The following is a 17,697-nucleotide window of genomic DNA, read 5'->3' as shown; positions in this document are numbered from 1 at the left end:
GGTCGGAGATTAGGTTTAGAGAGGTTAAGTGGGCTTGGTTAGGTAAAGGGTTAGGTCACACTTATATTCGGGTAGACAGGGTTTTGCTTTTCTAACAAGTTTTAGTAGAAAATTCACTACACCTAAACAATGTCACACAAAAATCTTAAATTTTAAAAGAATTTTCTAAACACCTGGGACTAGCTTGGGTTAAAATTTCATGTTCATATGGTTAATATTCTGAAAGATATGATTAGGACAAGTGATAGTTTTTTTTGCAGATAGACTGAGTTTTGGTTTTGGTAGACCCAATTTGTAAATAAAGAACTCCTCACAAGGCCCTCTATAAATTCTAAATTTCAAGGGCTGAAATTTCATACTTAAACTCCTTAAAGATTGGGCAGGGTAATTTTTCTAATTCTGATTAAAAACAAGATTCGTCTAATTTTCTGTTTTAAGCATATATGGGTTTGGGATTAAGACAAGGTCTTGGACGACTTACTGAAGTTGGAGTAGGTTGGGGGCCTGCTATAGTCTTGGTTTAACTGGGGAAGACCAAGGTTTCACGATTTAGACTTGAGAAGGTCGCGACCACCGTTGTATTGGAGTTGACCCCACCAGTTCGGGTAGGCCTAGGTTGTAGCCTTGGTCCACTTAAAAGAATGTACCCACTAGGGATCTACCCGTCTAGAGAGATAAGGACTAGCCCTTAAAGAGAGACGAGTCTAGGAGGAGGAACTCGCAATAGAGAGAGACTCGAGCTATAGAGAGATGTCCTTAGAGAGGGAGGGACGTGAACTAGAGAAAGATAGTGTGTGAGAGACAATCTTGAGAGTGAGATCAAATTTAAGTTCTTTTATTCCTTCTCAATACAAAATGAGGCCCTATATATAGACTTAGGTAAGGCTCTTAAAGCCAATACAAGTTACAAGTCATAGTAAATTAGAAAAAAAACTAAAATAATACTTTGAGAGCTTAGGCTAACTTTCTGTAAGACTACTTGGACCAACCCAAAAATGAGGTCTTCACACCCAAAAAAAGGTCTAGCTCTAGGTGTTCTTAACCATTTTTGCTTATCTTGTTACTGGCCTCAAACCTATGGGCCTTGATAACGGTCTTCCCGCCTTTCTTGAAGCTTATCTCTATCTTGCTAAAGTTTCATTGGATACTTCCTAGGGATCAGGGCCAACTCATCCCTAGTACAACATCAGCACCCTTCATTGGTAGCACGTAGAGGTCTACCTTAAACTTGGATCCTTTGAGATCCAAATCCACTTTAGGGCAAACATTGGCACACTCAAGGTGGTTGCCATCTCTAGCCATCACACTAAACATGGGCTTCTCCTTGATGCAGTTTTCAAGAATCAGCATGAGATCTCTTACAAAGTTGTGGGTCGATCTAATGTCGATGAGTACTTCAACTTGTTGCTAGTACATCTTTCCTTTGACATGCATGGAGTTCAGAACGAACACTCGTGCAAGGGCGTGGAAGGAGATTCTAACTCCTTGGTCCAATTCCTTATTTGTTTCTCTCAAAGTTTAGATTGGTTCGTCCTTGCTTCTTACCTCTTTACTCTCACAAACCCCATACATTTTGGTGCATTGCACTTGTGCCCTGGTCATCACAATTATAACGCATCCCTTTATTGTGTTGATCCATCATTTAGGACTTGCTCACAAATTTAGTCTTGATGGGGTCTGAATTTGGGCTTGATACCCTCTTCCTTAACTTGAGTGTATGATCTCAGCCTATCAGAGGGTTGAGTAGGCTCTTTTATGTAATCATCGCTCTTCTACTACCTATTCGTTCACATACCACTCTTTCAACGTCTACGAGTCAAGTGCCATAAGCTCAACCCTAATCTCATCCTTGACTCTACCCTTGAATGTGTTGACCAATACGGGTTCAGACCAATCACAGTACATAGTGCTTAGGTACTCAAACTCTACTTGGTATTCTTGTATAGACCCTTTTTGTTTCAAATTTTTTATCTCCATATTATGGTTAACGTATGAAGAGGGTATACACATCTTCAAGAGTTCTTTTTGGAACTCTATCCAAGTGGGGGTTTTGTGACATTGTTCACACCAATGGTACAACCTAAGCACTTCACCTTCGAGGTGAGCAACAACGCAACCTAACCTATTTTTGCAGAGTATTGCCTGATTTACATAGTGTTGTATTGCTTGATTTACATAGTGTTGTTTTGCCTTGTACAACCAATCATAAGGATCTTTTTCTGAAAAAAACTAAAAAAGAAATTTTAAAAGAGCGAAGGAGAGAAGCATCAGGATGGTGAGCTCTTGAACTGAATCCACGATCCTTTGTGTGTCGTCCAATTATTGATTCATATGCATCTTTTTCCTCATGACCATCGCCACCTCTGCCTCCTATTTTTAACTCCATGTGCTAGGTGGTGACTTGCACAGTGGTTTAGAATTGTTGTAACATTTGGGTGATATTGACTAGGTAGGTCTCAAATGTGGTTATTCTGGTTTTGACACCTTCGATTTTAGTGTTGGTGTCTTCAACGAACTTGGACAGGGTTTCAGGATTTTGGTCTTAAGGCTTTTTAGGAGGCATAGGAAGTTGACTCTGATACCCGTTGATGTGTGGTTGGGTTTGAGAATAGGTTTTGAGAGGTTAAGTGGGCTCAGTTAGGTCAAGGGTTAGGTCAAAGTTAAATTTGGGTAGAGAAAGTTTTGTTTTTCTGACAGGTTTCAGAAGAAAATTTACTACACCCAAAAAAAACCATAAAAATTTTCAAAATTTAAGAAAGTTTCTAGACACTTGGGACTAGCTTGGGTTAAAATTTTACGTTCAGAAGGTTAATATTCTGAGAGATATGATTAGGACAAGTAGCAGTTTTTTTAGAGTTTTATGCAGGTAGACTTTGTTATGGTTTTGGTAGACCCGAATTATAAAATAGAGATCAACTCACAGATAGCTCTATAAATTTTGAACTTCACGGAGTTAAAACTATATATTCTAAGGTGTGTTGAGTTCAATTTTAGACTCAAATTCTTTACGAATTGAGTTGGGTGATTTTTCTAATTATGATAAAAAATAGGGTTCGTCAGTTTTTTGGTTTTGGCATTGAGGCTTCTAAACTCAGTTTGGGGTTAAGGCAAAGTCTTGAACGACTTACTAAGGTTGGTCTGATATGTTAGGGGTCTGCCACAATCTTGGTTCAACTAGGAAAGGCCAGGGTTCCACAGTTTGGACTTGCGAATGTTGAGACCACCATTGTGTTAGAGTTGACTCCACTGGTTCAGGTGGGCCTAGGTTGTAGCCTTGGTCTACTTAGAAGAACAGACTCACTATTGATAAACCCGTCCAGAGAGAGGAGGGACTAGCCCTTAGAGAGAGACACGAGTCTAAGGGGGTAATGACTCACATTAGAGAGCAAGAGATGAGTCAAGAGGGACTCAAACTAGAGAGAGGCATCCTTAGAGAGGGATGTGAACTTAAGAGAGTGTGTGTAAGAGATGATTTTGACAGAGAAATCAAATTCAAGTTATTTTATGCCTTCTCAATACAAAATGAGACCTTATGCATAGGCTTAGGTAAGGCTCTTAAAGCCTACACAAATTACAAGAAATAGTAAATTAGAAAAACCTAATTCTAGATAACACCTTGAGAGCTTAGGCTAACTTTCTATAAGCCTACTTGGACCAACCCTAAAATAGGGTCTAGCCCTTGGACTTCCTCTTGATCAGTTTTAAGGCAAGCCTTCAAGAGGGCTACATGAGTTTTTTGGACTCCAGAAGTAGGCTGGAGCACCCAAGGGGAGGGTCCCACTAAGTCTTGACCTCCAAAAATATAAGGGGTCATCCCACAAGTGGGTCCCACTTGACCTTCCATGAATGGCTGATAATGTGGTGCCTTAGGGGTGGGTACCATGACTTCAAGTGATTGGAGCTTGGAGCTTAGAGCTGGATCTGCCACACTAGGGTCTGCATCGAGTCTTCTTCAACTAGGTTTGCATCAAAGGGTATAACTGTATGAGTCACTAGAATATAAGATATGAAAACTAGAAATATGACTATTTTCAACACTTTTTCAAAAATCCAACCATGTGGATGTGTTTGGCATGGTGAAATTGCTAGGAATCAACCATTGGATCATGTATTTTAGATGAAAATTTGTGATTTTTGAATGGTTTAATATGAAGATTATGAGTCATTCATTTTAAAGCCTAAAAAAATCTCATTTATGCATCAAAATTAGGTTAGTCAAGAGTGTGTTCTTATAAAACCAAGCATGTAGATCACATTCATACGATTAGATTCAAAAGATAGAACAAAAAATCCATGAAAATCATGGTTCACACATTAGTTCTCATGTTCTAGTGACTCGACTATATATATATATATATATATATATATATATATATATATATATATATATATATATATATATATATATATATATATATATATATATAGGGAATGAAAACCTATCCAATAAAAAACCTCCTGAATTTACCCAATAAGAAGCATTTATAAGATTTTTGATATTTTTTTTTTTGAAATTTTGACCTTACAGATGTGATCTATGCTCTTGTTTTTATAGGAATCAGTTCTTGGAGCATTTGATTTCAATGCATGAATGTGTTTTTATAAGGTTTCAAAAATCAATGGCCTTTAATTTTATAATTTTTTTAGACTCCAAGTATCATTTTTTTTCATCCAAAATGCATGATCTAAGTGTCAATTTCTAGTAGATCAATCATGCTGAACAATTTGTAATGTCAAAATTTTGAAAAAACACCGAAAGTTCGATAAATGTTTCTTATTGAGTAGGTTTTCATTTTCCTATATATGTGTGAACATGTGAGAGAGAAGGTGGTAGCAGCTGATTATCATGCTAATCAGGCTTTCGAAGGGTATTTTCACATTTTTCTTAAATCTAACCATATAGATGCCTTCTACATGCTTGATTTTATAGGAATCGACTCTTAGATCATCCAATTCCGATACTCATGTGGGTTTTTATAAGGTTTAAAAAATTAATGGTCTAAGTTTTTCTTAAATATTTTAGGCTTAAAAAATCACATTTTTTGTAAAAAAACATAATCCAAGTGTCATTTCGTACTAAATTGATCATGTTAAACACATTTGTACTGTTAGATTTAAATAATACATTGAGAAAACCCTTTAAAAGCACTATTAACATGACGGTTAGCTAAAAAAGTGGTTAACTATCACCATTTCACATATATATATATATATATATATATATATATATATATATATATATATAGAGAGAGAGAGAGAGAGACGAAAAGTGATCAACATTACTTAAAAGTGAAACTCAACGAAGCTGAGTCCCACAAGCACAAACACAACAACAACATGCGAACACCATTAACACAAAAACAGAAAAACTCGACCGCAAACAGAAAACTCATCAAGGACCAGAGAGAGAGAGAGAGAGTCCGTGGAATATGAGAAATGGAAATTGTGAGAACTAGTCAAAATTGGCCTCCATCATTTGATCTAACAATGGAGACAAGTTCTTAATAGTCTCCAATTTCAAAAAGCCATGCCTTTGCGGATTAGTCTCTTCAATTTCTTTTTGAAAATGGAGACTAGTTTTTGAAAATGCGGAAGAGAGGATTCATGTTGGATCTCTCTCTCTCTCTCTCTCTCTCTCTCTCTCTCTCTCTCTCTCTCTCTCTCTCTCTCTCTCTCTCTCATAGTTGGACTCTCTTTCGTTGTTCTCGTCAAGTCTCTCTCTCTTTCATAGGATCAGAAGAATGTGAAGGGATCAATTGCATTTCTTTACTGACTTCCCTTTATAACGGAGTTTGCAAGTTTGCATTTAGAGAGGGATCAAATGATTCTAAGCGTTCTATATGGGGGATTTGCATTATTCCGGTGATGAGTGTGCCTGGGATGGAGTTGATTCGATGTATCTGTTCACTATTAGAGTTTGAGTTTTTATGGGGAGTTTTCAACATAGCCTGCATTTTTGGTGAGGGGTCTCTCTCTCTCTCTCTCTCTCTCTCTCTCTCTCTCTCTCTCTCTCCGTAGGAATCTCACCTGACAGTCTCTCCCTCTGTCGGATTCTCGCTTGACACCTGATGGTCTCTCTACCTGATTTTTGCCTGACACCCGACGGTGGACAGTCACTCCCCCTCTCTCTACTCTACTATTATTGGTGGTTGTGATGATTAGAGCCTTCTGTTTACATTACATTGCTTGTTTTTTTTATGTAGATCTTTGGCTTTTTTTTGGACTAACATTCGGACTGATGTGGCTGAGGTTTAGAGTTCTGTTTTTTGTAAAACGTTTCCCTTTTACTACAAAATGACTTTCAATAGTTTATGACAGAGATCATTATTTGTTAAGAAATGAAACTTATATACAAATTAACCATAACCAAGTACAAGTCAATCGAGTTTGTGCATATAATCGTTGAACAATTTCTAACCAAGGATTTGTGGTGAGAAGAGGGAAATGTGTGAGTTCTCATACGACACTAAGACACTTCACTAAACTCAAAATAAATAAAAATACTTTTTGAACTAATGTGACTGAGGTTTAGAGTTCTGTTTTTTGCAAAACATTCTTTTTATTATTTGTTTCCCCTAAACTATGGATTTTTGTGGTAAGATATTGGGGGTTATCTTCTTATTTCTTGGTTGGTTTATTTTTGGATTTATGAGTTCATTTTTACTTGGGCATTAACCCTATGAATGGATTGATTCATGTTTAAATAGATTGATGCAAGTTTCCCTTTTTCCAACAATATGATTTATTTGTGGAAAGATTTAGATACAACACAGATGTGTTTCTCACCATTAGTCAATTTTATAATCTCAAACATACAAAGGATGAGGACTATAAAGTATTCATCAATCGACAGAGGCTTATGTATCATCGAATGAAGGAGCCAAGGCAAGAGTCTCATGCACTCTCCATCATTCTAAATAATTTCAACTAGCCATTAAAGGACCTGATACTTTTGTGGAGCTAATTCACACAACCACTTGGATATAATCCAATTTAAAGAGAGAATTGTATGAACAGATGATCCTCAAACTGAAGGAAACAAGGATTCAAGCTCCAAGAAGTCTAACTCTAAGAATCAAGTCAACACCATAAGCTCGGGAGGATCCAGCAGAGGTCAAAGCAATCAAACACTTTGCAAAATCAGGCACAACAAAGGTCAATCATCCAAAAACCAGAACTCGAAAGCAAGGTCAACCCAGTTCCAATTGAAACCAAAACTGGAATCGAGATAAAAAAATTCACCAGGTTCAAGTAGTCTTTGACAGAAGTCTTTGATTATTTGTTGCAAGCCAAGATGATTAAGCTCCCTAAGGTCCCTAACACTCCGCTAGTTAAGGGTAAGGACCCCACCAAGTTTTGTAAATTTCATCGAACTATGGGCCATGATATCTAGTAATGCATTATTTTTCATCACATAATTCAAGATTTCCTTGAAAAAGAAGAGCTCGAGCTGACATGAAAAGAAAGTTAGTCTAGAAATTAAGACATAGGTATTTATAATAATTTGTTTCTTGCTCATCAATCCAACAATGTCAAGATAGTTGAAGAAAGGAGTAGTCAATGTCACCAAATCTCTAAAGTCAGAAAGTCCAATGTGATAGTGTTGCCACTAATCTATATATATTCTCAAGACAGACAATAATCTTTGGACATTTCAAACTAGGCTAAGGTGCCCATTGCCAATATTTGACCCGGGGCTGATGAAGGTGTGTCTCACCAGCTGCAATGGGTCAATGCCATTTGTATTAATCAATCAACCGAGAGTATCTCACACTCCTAAAACAAACAATCAAGAGTCAACCAAACAAAGGGCTCTTTCAACTTTGCCTTTGTCTTTTAACCGCACATCATCCCATAGTGGTGATCACCTCACACACTCATGACAGACACACCAGCCATGACACCTCAGAAAGGGCATTCCCCTCTTGCCACACTAGATGAGGCCACACACTCAGCAAGATTAAAAAACATAAGTGTTTGTCGCTCCAACTGGGGAAGATCAAGAGAAGAATGGTCAATTTGATATCAAGAGTCACTTGTCCAAGTTTACAATACTTGTCTCCATCTTGGAATTAATTGATTTCTTGCTTTAATAAAGCAGATGAAGCGGGTCTTTGAGTTTGGATGTTAGTATTTGATCCATTTAATTTTAAAGAAGTGAATCTTTTTAACAAGATTTGGCGGACAAATAAGATGCCTAATGAGTGGAGGAAGAGTACTTTGGTGCCTCTATATAAGAATAAGGGTGATATACAAGATTGCACAAACTATCGTGGTATAAAACTCATGAGTCATACTATGAAACTTTGGGAGAGGGTGATTGAGTCTAGGTTGTCATGATATTGGAGAATCAATTTGGTTTTATGCCTGGAAGATCTACTATGGAAGCTATACATCTTCTTAGACAACTTATTGAGAGAAATAGAGAGAGGAACAAAGATTTGCATATGGTTTTTATTGATTTGGAGAAGGCTTACGATAGAGTACCTAGGGACGTTCTCTGGTGGACAATGATGAAGAAAGGTGTTTCTCTCAAGTACATTAGTATAATTAAAGATATGTATGAAGGAGTAGTAACAAATGTCCTCACTTGTGGAGGGGTGACAACCAATTTTCCTATAACGGTTGGGTTACATCAAGGATCTGCTTTAAGCCCTTTCTTATTTGCTATAGTGATGGATGAGCTTACGAGATCAATTCAAGAAAATGTGCCGTGGTGTATGTTGTTTGCTGATGATATTGTTTTGATTGATGAGTCTAGAGCTGGGGTTAATGCTAAGTTAGAATTATGGAGACAGACATTGGAAGCAAGAGGTTTTAAGTTGAATAAGAGTAAGACAGAATACATGGAATGTCGATTTAGTAAGCAACGAAATAGAGATGGGAGTGTAGTGAAGCTTGGTGAGCAAGAAATACTGGTGGATGATTCTTTCAAATATTTGGGATCTATCATTCAAAAGTATGGAGAAATTAATGGAGATGTAAATCATAGGATAAAGGTTGGGTGGATGAAATGGAAGAGTGCAACTGAAGTATTGTGCGATCGTAGAATGCCATTGCGGTTGAAGGGAAAGTTTTATAGGACGACTATTAGGCCCGCTTTACTATATGGTACGGAATGTTGGGCTGCCAAGAGACATCATATTTAAAAAATGAGTGTAGCTGAGATGCGTATGCTGAGATGGATGTGTGGAAATACAATAAAAGATAAGATTCAGAATGAGGAGATACGTAAGAAGGTAGACGTTGCACCCATTGAAAATAAGATGAGAGAGAATCGTTTATGGTGGTTTGGACATATTCGACGAAGGCCTAATGATGCTCCAGTTAGAAGGATGAAGAAATGAGAAAATATATTAGTTAAAAGAGGTCGGGGTAGGCCTAGGAAGACATGGATGGAGGTGATAAGAAAGGATATGAATGCTTTGAACCTCACCGAGGACATGGCATTGGATAGAAATGAATGGAGGAGAAGGATTCATGTGGAAGACTCAAAATGATTTTCTTTGTTGGTTCATATCGCCGACCCCAATTGTTTTGGGATGAAGGCGAGTTGTTGTTGTTGTTGTTGTTGAGTCGCATCTGTACAATTCAAGGTCCAGCAGTTGTTTATGAGCCAAATCCAGCTAGAGTTCTAGACCCAAGAAGAGATTCAGATCTAGCCAATAATCTAGATCTAGATGGTGGCTCAAATTTAATGCTGAGGTGGACAACCCAGTCAGTGTGTGAGCCACACATGACGATATGACAACTTAGGTGGTGGATCAAGAGTGACCCTACTCAAGACAAGTGTCAACATCTGATAAAGTGTTTAGAGTTGAGAGGGCACCCTTGGCATATAGCATATGTAAACACTAAACAAAGGAGAGCAAACAAGCAAGGCCCATAAGGGGGCATCCTCCCCTCCTCTAAAGTATCTTCTGCTTTCCCAACATTTCAATTAGATCTACTTATTTATCTTTTATGATTTTATAACTTTAAGCTTGTATAAAGTCATGTGAGAGATAAGACTCTAGAATCCTCTCTCTAGTCTAGTTCTTGTTTCATAGTAGAGCTCTTTTGTGTCATATGGATTAGAATGTTGGATTAAGACTTTACTTCAAACCTTCATGCTATAAATAGAGGTTTGGAGAACCCACTTTAATCATTAAATGAATGAAGATTTGATTCTCAAAGTTCCCTCTCCTCCCTCTGGTGTCCCTTCCCCTTGACGTCTTTCTCTTTCTTATTCTCTCTACTCTCTCTCTCTTTTGTCATGTCACTCTATTCTCTAATCCACATGGAGATCAGGGCCTCTCTAGGCTGGTCTTTCATCCTTTCTAAGAGCCCAAGTACCTCTTGTACCCTTGTCTTTGAAGCAGAGTGATCCCCACCTTGGGCATCGATGTAGGAGCTTGTTAGTCATGGTTCTGCTGACCAGCATTCCTTCTAAATGTGTTTCAAGTATTTTTTCACTCCTTAAATTCACACCCTATGACAAGTTCTAGCCTTTCCTACAATCGCCTAAGTTGTCTAGGCCAAGGTCCTATGTGTTAAAACAGTGCAGTCCCATTTTGTGGGTTGTTTTGTCTTCCCTAACATCCTGACCTTACCTAAATATGCATATACCTTTTAGACATTCCTAGGTCTGTCAGCCAACCCTTAAAAATAACCCCAGCCTCAGTTGAATCCTTACCTACTCTTGAGACTCGATAACCCAAAATTGCATCTTGTTGATTTGAGAAAACACGTAGTTTGGCCTATTCTACCTCACCAGCCTCTTCCACGACCCAACTTGATAACCTTGAGCCCTATAACCTATATTCGACCTTAACACATATCCCTAAGTAAACCAAGAACCCCTAGACCAAGTCCTTTTAGATCTAAACTGAAATCCTTACTCGAACCACTTACTAGACCCAAACCGCACCTACCTAACTAGCTGATTGAGCCAGTCTGCCCTTGTATCTCCTAACCCATAACCACAAAACCGATAACCACAAAAACCTTAGGCCACTTCCTCACCATATCAATCAGGGTTAAGGATCCGAGTCAAATATCCATCTACTAGCCTGACAACTGCAAGTACGATCCACTCGCTTTCATCAGGGTCCAATTTCAATATTTATCTATTGCCAACTCGGGGCTCCCTATTGGTCCAATTTCTGAGCCTTCTATTTCGGATAATCTAGAGCATGTAATAATTGGTATCAGAGTGAACGATCCTCACCCTCAGAGAAAGCAAGATCAAGATTTGGTGAGTGCTTCTCGAAGGTTGATTCTAGTTGCGTGCATTAGACCCATTTTGCAATATCCTGTTTATTACTAAATTTTAGCTAAATTTCAAAAATCTAGTTTGCCTAATTTATGAAGAGTTAACCCACGATTTTTGGTTCACAACTAGCTTCTCATGTTACTTAAATCTTGGCAAATTTTAAGAATTTATTGAGTTTTATAGGTGGAGATAATTTTTTTTTGAACCGGACCCTAATCTCCCATTATGTACCAAACAAAATCTAATCAAGTTTTGTTGTTCGTGTTAAGAAATTCATATCTCCTAAAATCTATAGAGTTTAACACTGAATTTTTTATTGTGTCTTACTGTACCCATCCATTATCTACTATCCAAATTTCAATATTTTTGAACATCTCTACTCAGAGATAAAAATTCTGGAACAGACCTTATTCAACTGCCTTGTCTACACCTAGCATACACCTCACCGTGTGAAAAGGTCAACATCTAAAAAATCATAACTCCTAAACCCTTATGAGTTTAAACCTGATTTTTGGTATGTAAACTCGTGTATATGTTGGCCAATTGCTGACCAAATTTCATATTTTTTGGTGGCTCATATGTCGAGATATAAATTTTTTAATAAAATATGTTGATTCCAAAATCAGGTAGACTGAACCTATTAAACTTGACCAGTTTTTCCCTGTGATGCCTTAAAACCATATAAACCTAGTCAAGTGTCCCCAAACCTATGTTCACATCCTGCCAAGGTACTCGATAGTGTCATGATAGAATTTAAGCGACACATATCACGGTTCTCGTGAAGCTGTGAGACCCAGATTAAGGGCATGTATGAATTCCACAACTTGCTTCAAATGTTACATGCAGATATAGTCACAATCGTGAAACAAATACATGCTATGAGATTTGGTCTAAATGAAAGGATGAGACAAGCAATGGTCAAAATGGTCGAGCAGCTCAAATGCTATGTGGGAGACCGTATTATAGGCGGTGTTCATCCAATCGAGTCAACAATGTGAAACATGGACACGTCCCTTGGAATCTTGTTGTGGACACTTCACAATAGGGTGTCTAGGATGCACTTCAAATCCTTACTCTGTTTGTTTGAACAAAGGGAATCTGAATGGAGAAGGATGATTAATGAGTATTGAGTCCCTCTGCACATGGCACAACCGCATGCCACAATGTAACAATTGCTTTTGGAGGCCCCAATCCCTACATGGTAGTTTAACAGAGTTGAATACCTCACCAATAGATTTGCCACCAATGGTAATTCTTTCCTCAACGTGGCCATCACGAATGCCATGCCAGCATGCCACAGACCAAGAGCATGTCCAACTAGGCTGGTAGCTCAACCAAACCATATTACCCCTTGTAGCCATAGTGACAGTCACTATGGTCCAACTAGGTTGGTAGCTCGACCAACCTATATTAATTACCTCTTGTAGCCATAGTGATAACTGCTACAGTGTCAGTCGCACCATGCATAGGGATGCACCCCAGTGCACAGCAGAGAACCAGATGCCTTAACCTACTGGGAACACCCTTGTGCACAACAAAGCATCACCCTTTCATGCAATAACGAACTAGCGACTCCAACTGGCAAGGATCAAAGCACTTTTGGGTGTGCAGGGAACTCAAATCGAGCCCCCACTTGCTCAGCTTGACCAATAGTCAAACACATCTGATTACATGATGAAATCAGCATAAGCTAGATTCATGAGCATACAAGCTAAAATTTGTCACAACGTGAGCTTGGCTTATCTAGAAGATCAATGCATCATCTCGTGTCCTATGCTTGCTGGATTGACCAAACGTCAAGTCAGTATTGAGGAGGATTCCCAAACTAAGATGCCAATCGTTGGGTCTGATCTACAATAGACTAAAGCAGACTGCATGAGGGAGGTGGCTACAGACCCTCCACGATCTACAAAACAAAAAAATCGACCCAAGGATGGGAATGAGTTTCCACCTAAGGTGATGGACTAGCAGTGTCACTACAAAGGGCACAATTGTTGTCAATTGGATACGGGCAAGCCCATGTTGTCCTTGCATCCCAATAATCACTCAAAGGTGCAACCCTATAGCAGCGATGAGCTTGCCTGCATGTTTGTTATCGCAATGCACAACCATAGTTGGCCAATAGGCGTACATATTAGAGAGTGCATTAAGCAAGGCAACAAACTGAATAAGCCTAGTTCAATCGCCCAACGAAGTCGTGAAGCCATTGATGTTTCAAAAACGCCAATTGAAGTGCATGCATATGAAGCCTATCTGGCATAGATTTATGAGCAAGGTGTTCTGCCCTAGTATCTAAGGACTAATTATGCCGCAGAGCTAGCTGTGCATATGTTGACTTTGATGCAATACAGTTGTGTCCCAAACTCCGTTTAGAATCAACCCAACTTGGAAGTTGGGCAGTGATTAGGAAACAATGAACGATTAACCACAAAGTTGCCACGATGCATGGGGTTGATTAAAACCTTGTGCTTGGCCCTGGTAGAGCAGCCAATCAGTTGGGTCGTGGTCTCTCCCACTTTAGGGGCAAAGTGGTACAGAGCACGGTGATCTGTAAGTCTATTACGATCCAAAATCAACCCCAATTTACTTTGGTGTTATTTTGACTTTATTTAGATTTAATGTTTCAATTTCTTTCTCTAATGGAGTGGGTGTAGTGGGTCTTTGGGTTTGGATATTGGTGTTTGATCTACTTAATTTTAAAGACGTGGGTCAGTCTGTACGGATCAAGGTTCAACAATTGTCCCTAACTCAAATCCAGCTAGAGCTCCAGACCCAAGGGGAGACCCAAATCCAACCAATAATCTAGATCCTGATGATACCCTAAGTCCAATGTTGAGGTGAATAACCTAGTTAGTGTGGGAGCCACACATGTTGATATGGCATCTTAGGTGGTAGCTCAACGTCTTATGAAGTTTCTGAAGTTGAGATGACACCCCATCATATAACACATGTCAATACCAGAACAAAGGAGAACAAGCAAGCGGGGCCCATAAAAGAGGCATCTTCCCCTCTCTAAAATGTCTCCTACTTACCCTGCAAGTCTAGAGTTCAATTAGATCAACTCAATTGTTTTTTATGATTTTAGACATATGTGGAGTCATATCAAAGACAGACTCTAGAATCCTCTCTAGTGTAGTTTTTGTTTCACTGTATGACTCTTATGTGGCTTCTGAATTAGTTGAATCCATTGTTAGATTAGGACTTTACTCCAGACATTCATGCTATAAATAGAGCTCTAGAGAACCTCTTTTAACCATTGTTTTATAATATGATTATCAAGGTTTTCTCTCTCTAGTCGCCTTCTCTCTTTCAGACATCCCTTCCCCTTACGTCTTTATCTCTCTCTCCTCTACTTATTCTCTCTCTACTCTCACTCCTTTGTCATGTCTCCTTCTCTCCTTTCTTTGATCCACGTGGAGACCAGTGTAACGCCCCCAAAATCCTAATTTGGAAAATCCATAGATTTTAGAGTAAATTTTTTTGAAATATTGCGCAAAGCAAAAATCTATAAGGGAAAACACTTGGAAATTCTGAGCGGGTTACAGGATTAACCAACAAATAGAAACAACACATTGCCATTGGTTTACAAAATAAGACAGAAAGATGTACAATTCATTTCTTTACAAAGTGTCTCTCAAAAGATGGGACATTCCTCCAAAAAACTGTTAGAATCGTGAGAAGTTTTAGAAGTGCGGGATCCAATCCTCGCAGCACATCGAGCCCCATCGCACAACCTATCAATTACCTGTATCCCCATAAAAAAGGTCAGTACTCTTGCGAGTTGGTGAGATAAACCATTCACAATATACCATTTTCAAGAAAGCATGAACATGATAGAAGTTATGACATAAATTAAAAGTTTGAAACAGAACTACGACTAACATGATGAAATTGCTAGAAATATGCAACCAAAGTATATGTGCATGTGAGAATATGTACATCGTGTGACAAGTACGAGAACTAGCAAAAGTAGCAATGCAAAGCTATATGCATCATGATGAAACAGTTAGAAACATTTAACCAAAGTAAGGCATCTATAGAAACGTATAACAAGTTATGTATTAAGAAGGAAAGCACATGTAACTACACATTTCTACCATAAAGAAACAAGTGTAACTAGTAAGTCAAAGTCAGTATGTGATAGTTTTCTGTTTATGTTCTTTCTTGCTTATTTCTTCAGGTACACAAAGGAAACTCGCATAGGTAACGAATTTCAATCTACATTCTTCAAGTCAAACAATTTTGCAAAATGGGCAACCGGGCAGTGAGACTTATAGCAACATTCCCTTATTTCGAGGTACTTAGGCCCATTAGCCTTGTGTTTTCTGCAGGGCAACACGAACAATGTACAAAGATCTAGCCTGCCCATTCACATGCTTTAATACAACAAAGTCAAGAGGAGCCTTTCATCGGTGAAGGTGACATAACACCATTTTATGTCTTAAGGGTATTACGACACGTGAGCTCACTCACGAACGTGGGACAATCGCCCAATGCAACTCATATGGAGTTCAACAATATCAATTGAAAAATATGCTAATACCCTAACATGGTGTTCGTCCCCAAATCTTTGTCAGGACACATCAAGTGTGTAGTGTGCGACATGCATCCATGTATTAACCATGTGTAACACATTAGACAAATATGAATAGCACACGAGAACAAACTACAATACTTGATGACAAGTAAGCAATAGTTGAGTCTAGTGACATGGTGTGCCAAAGTGTGAGTGCAATGATATACATGTTTCCATTATCTTTGCACACATAAAAATATATAAATTTGTAGCATCTACGCATGTCACATACAATTTGTAATTGCATTCATGAAAATATTTACGAGTGCGAAGTGTCATTGGTCAACAACTAATGATACGTAAGCAAATACATATTTTCACAAGTTACGACAATATAAGCATTTACATTTCACGCGCCACATCACATGCCATTATGCATCGCATTAGGTGCCCTTAAGCATAAAGCCGATTCGCATAATAGCAATGCATCGCGCTATCATTCATACGCAATTTAATAAAGGATTCTCATGCACGTGTAATGATGTGCAAGTGATATGCGATAACCTGCGAAACATGTTTGCGAGAATTACATTTGCATGCTTTTTTTTTGCGAAGATTTAGACATTAGAGATAGTGCTTCAACGACACCCAAGCCAGTTTGATGAGAGGCACCACATGTCACAACCACGACATGGGTAGCTGCTGCCTACAAGGTTGCAGCGAGAGTGTCGCACCACCCACGACTATAATGAAATGAGGGTCGTGACCAGCTGCGAGTGGGGTGCCCGAAATGAGTAGCAACCTGCAGCTCATTGACCCCCCCCCCCCGTGTTGCCATGATGCGACAATAGCGTACTAACAAAGGTCCATCAAAATGGCCAGCACGTTGTACCTTTGGGGTCAACGCACGACAGTCACGACCTAACCCAAACTGGGTGCAGGTCGCAGCTGCAATGAACAGCCCAGGTCTGGACTGACTGGTCCAGAGCTGTGATGGAATTGCTCAGACCATGAGTAAGGTCTGGTCCGGGGTGTCCATACTCGTTGTGACCCTGTCACAACCAAAAATGATGCAAGCCTGTGGCCTGCACTAGGACGCAACACACCTGCTGCAACTCTATTACAACAGGCAACCAGATGCCAACCACGATGTGGCTGCAGGGTGAGATGCCTCTGTCTGAACCCTGCTCGGCCTAGAGACCCCTTGATAGGTCTGGACCAGACTCGATCTAGACTGTGCCAGGCCAAATAAAAGGAGGCTACAACCATTCTGAGTTGGGGGCGCTACTGTAGCAGGCAACAACCGAGCAAAAGAGGAGGTGAGGGTACCAGAACTGCAACCTCGACAAGGGTGCGTTCCAGCAAGCCACACCATTTTTTTTCCTTCAACTGGAGCTCCACACAATCACAAAAAAACTGTGGGAACCCAACTCAACGGGAAAAAGAAATGAAGCATGGAAAAGAAAGAAAAACACAACGTAAAACTACCTCTAATCCACCAAAAACCCCTTGCATGCATCAGATGCAAAGGAGGTTGAAGGCTTCATGCTTCATACAAATCATGCATACCATAATTTTCTAAACAAAACGGTAAAATGGAATGGAAATCTTACCTTGCTTTCGAATGGAGGAGGAGAAGATGGTCTCTTCTCTAGATTGAAGATGATTCTCACAAAGAACTCACACACACCTAATACAAAATCCAAAAATTCGTGGAAGAGGAGAGGAGAGAAGAGAGAGAGAGAGAAAGCTCAAGAAAAATTATCACTTTTGGCCTCTCTCTCTTTCAAAAAGTTTTTTATATTTTGCAAGCAAAATAGATGGCTAGGATCACTTGAGAAAAATCAATGGCTAAGATGCATCTCACACCCATCTAGGCGATGGCAAGGGTGTAATACTCTTGCATTGCCGCCCAAGGGACTCCAAT

Source organism: Nuphar pumila, chromosome 16, assembly GCF_984573655.1.
Source record: "Nuphar pumila chromosome 16, dmNupPumi1.hap1.1, whole genome shotgun sequence".
Taxonomy (NCBI): Eukaryota; Viridiplantae; Streptophyta; class Magnoliopsida; order Nymphaeales; family Nymphaeaceae; genus Nuphar; species Nuphar pumila.
This window is presented reverse-complemented; position numbering follows the sequence as displayed.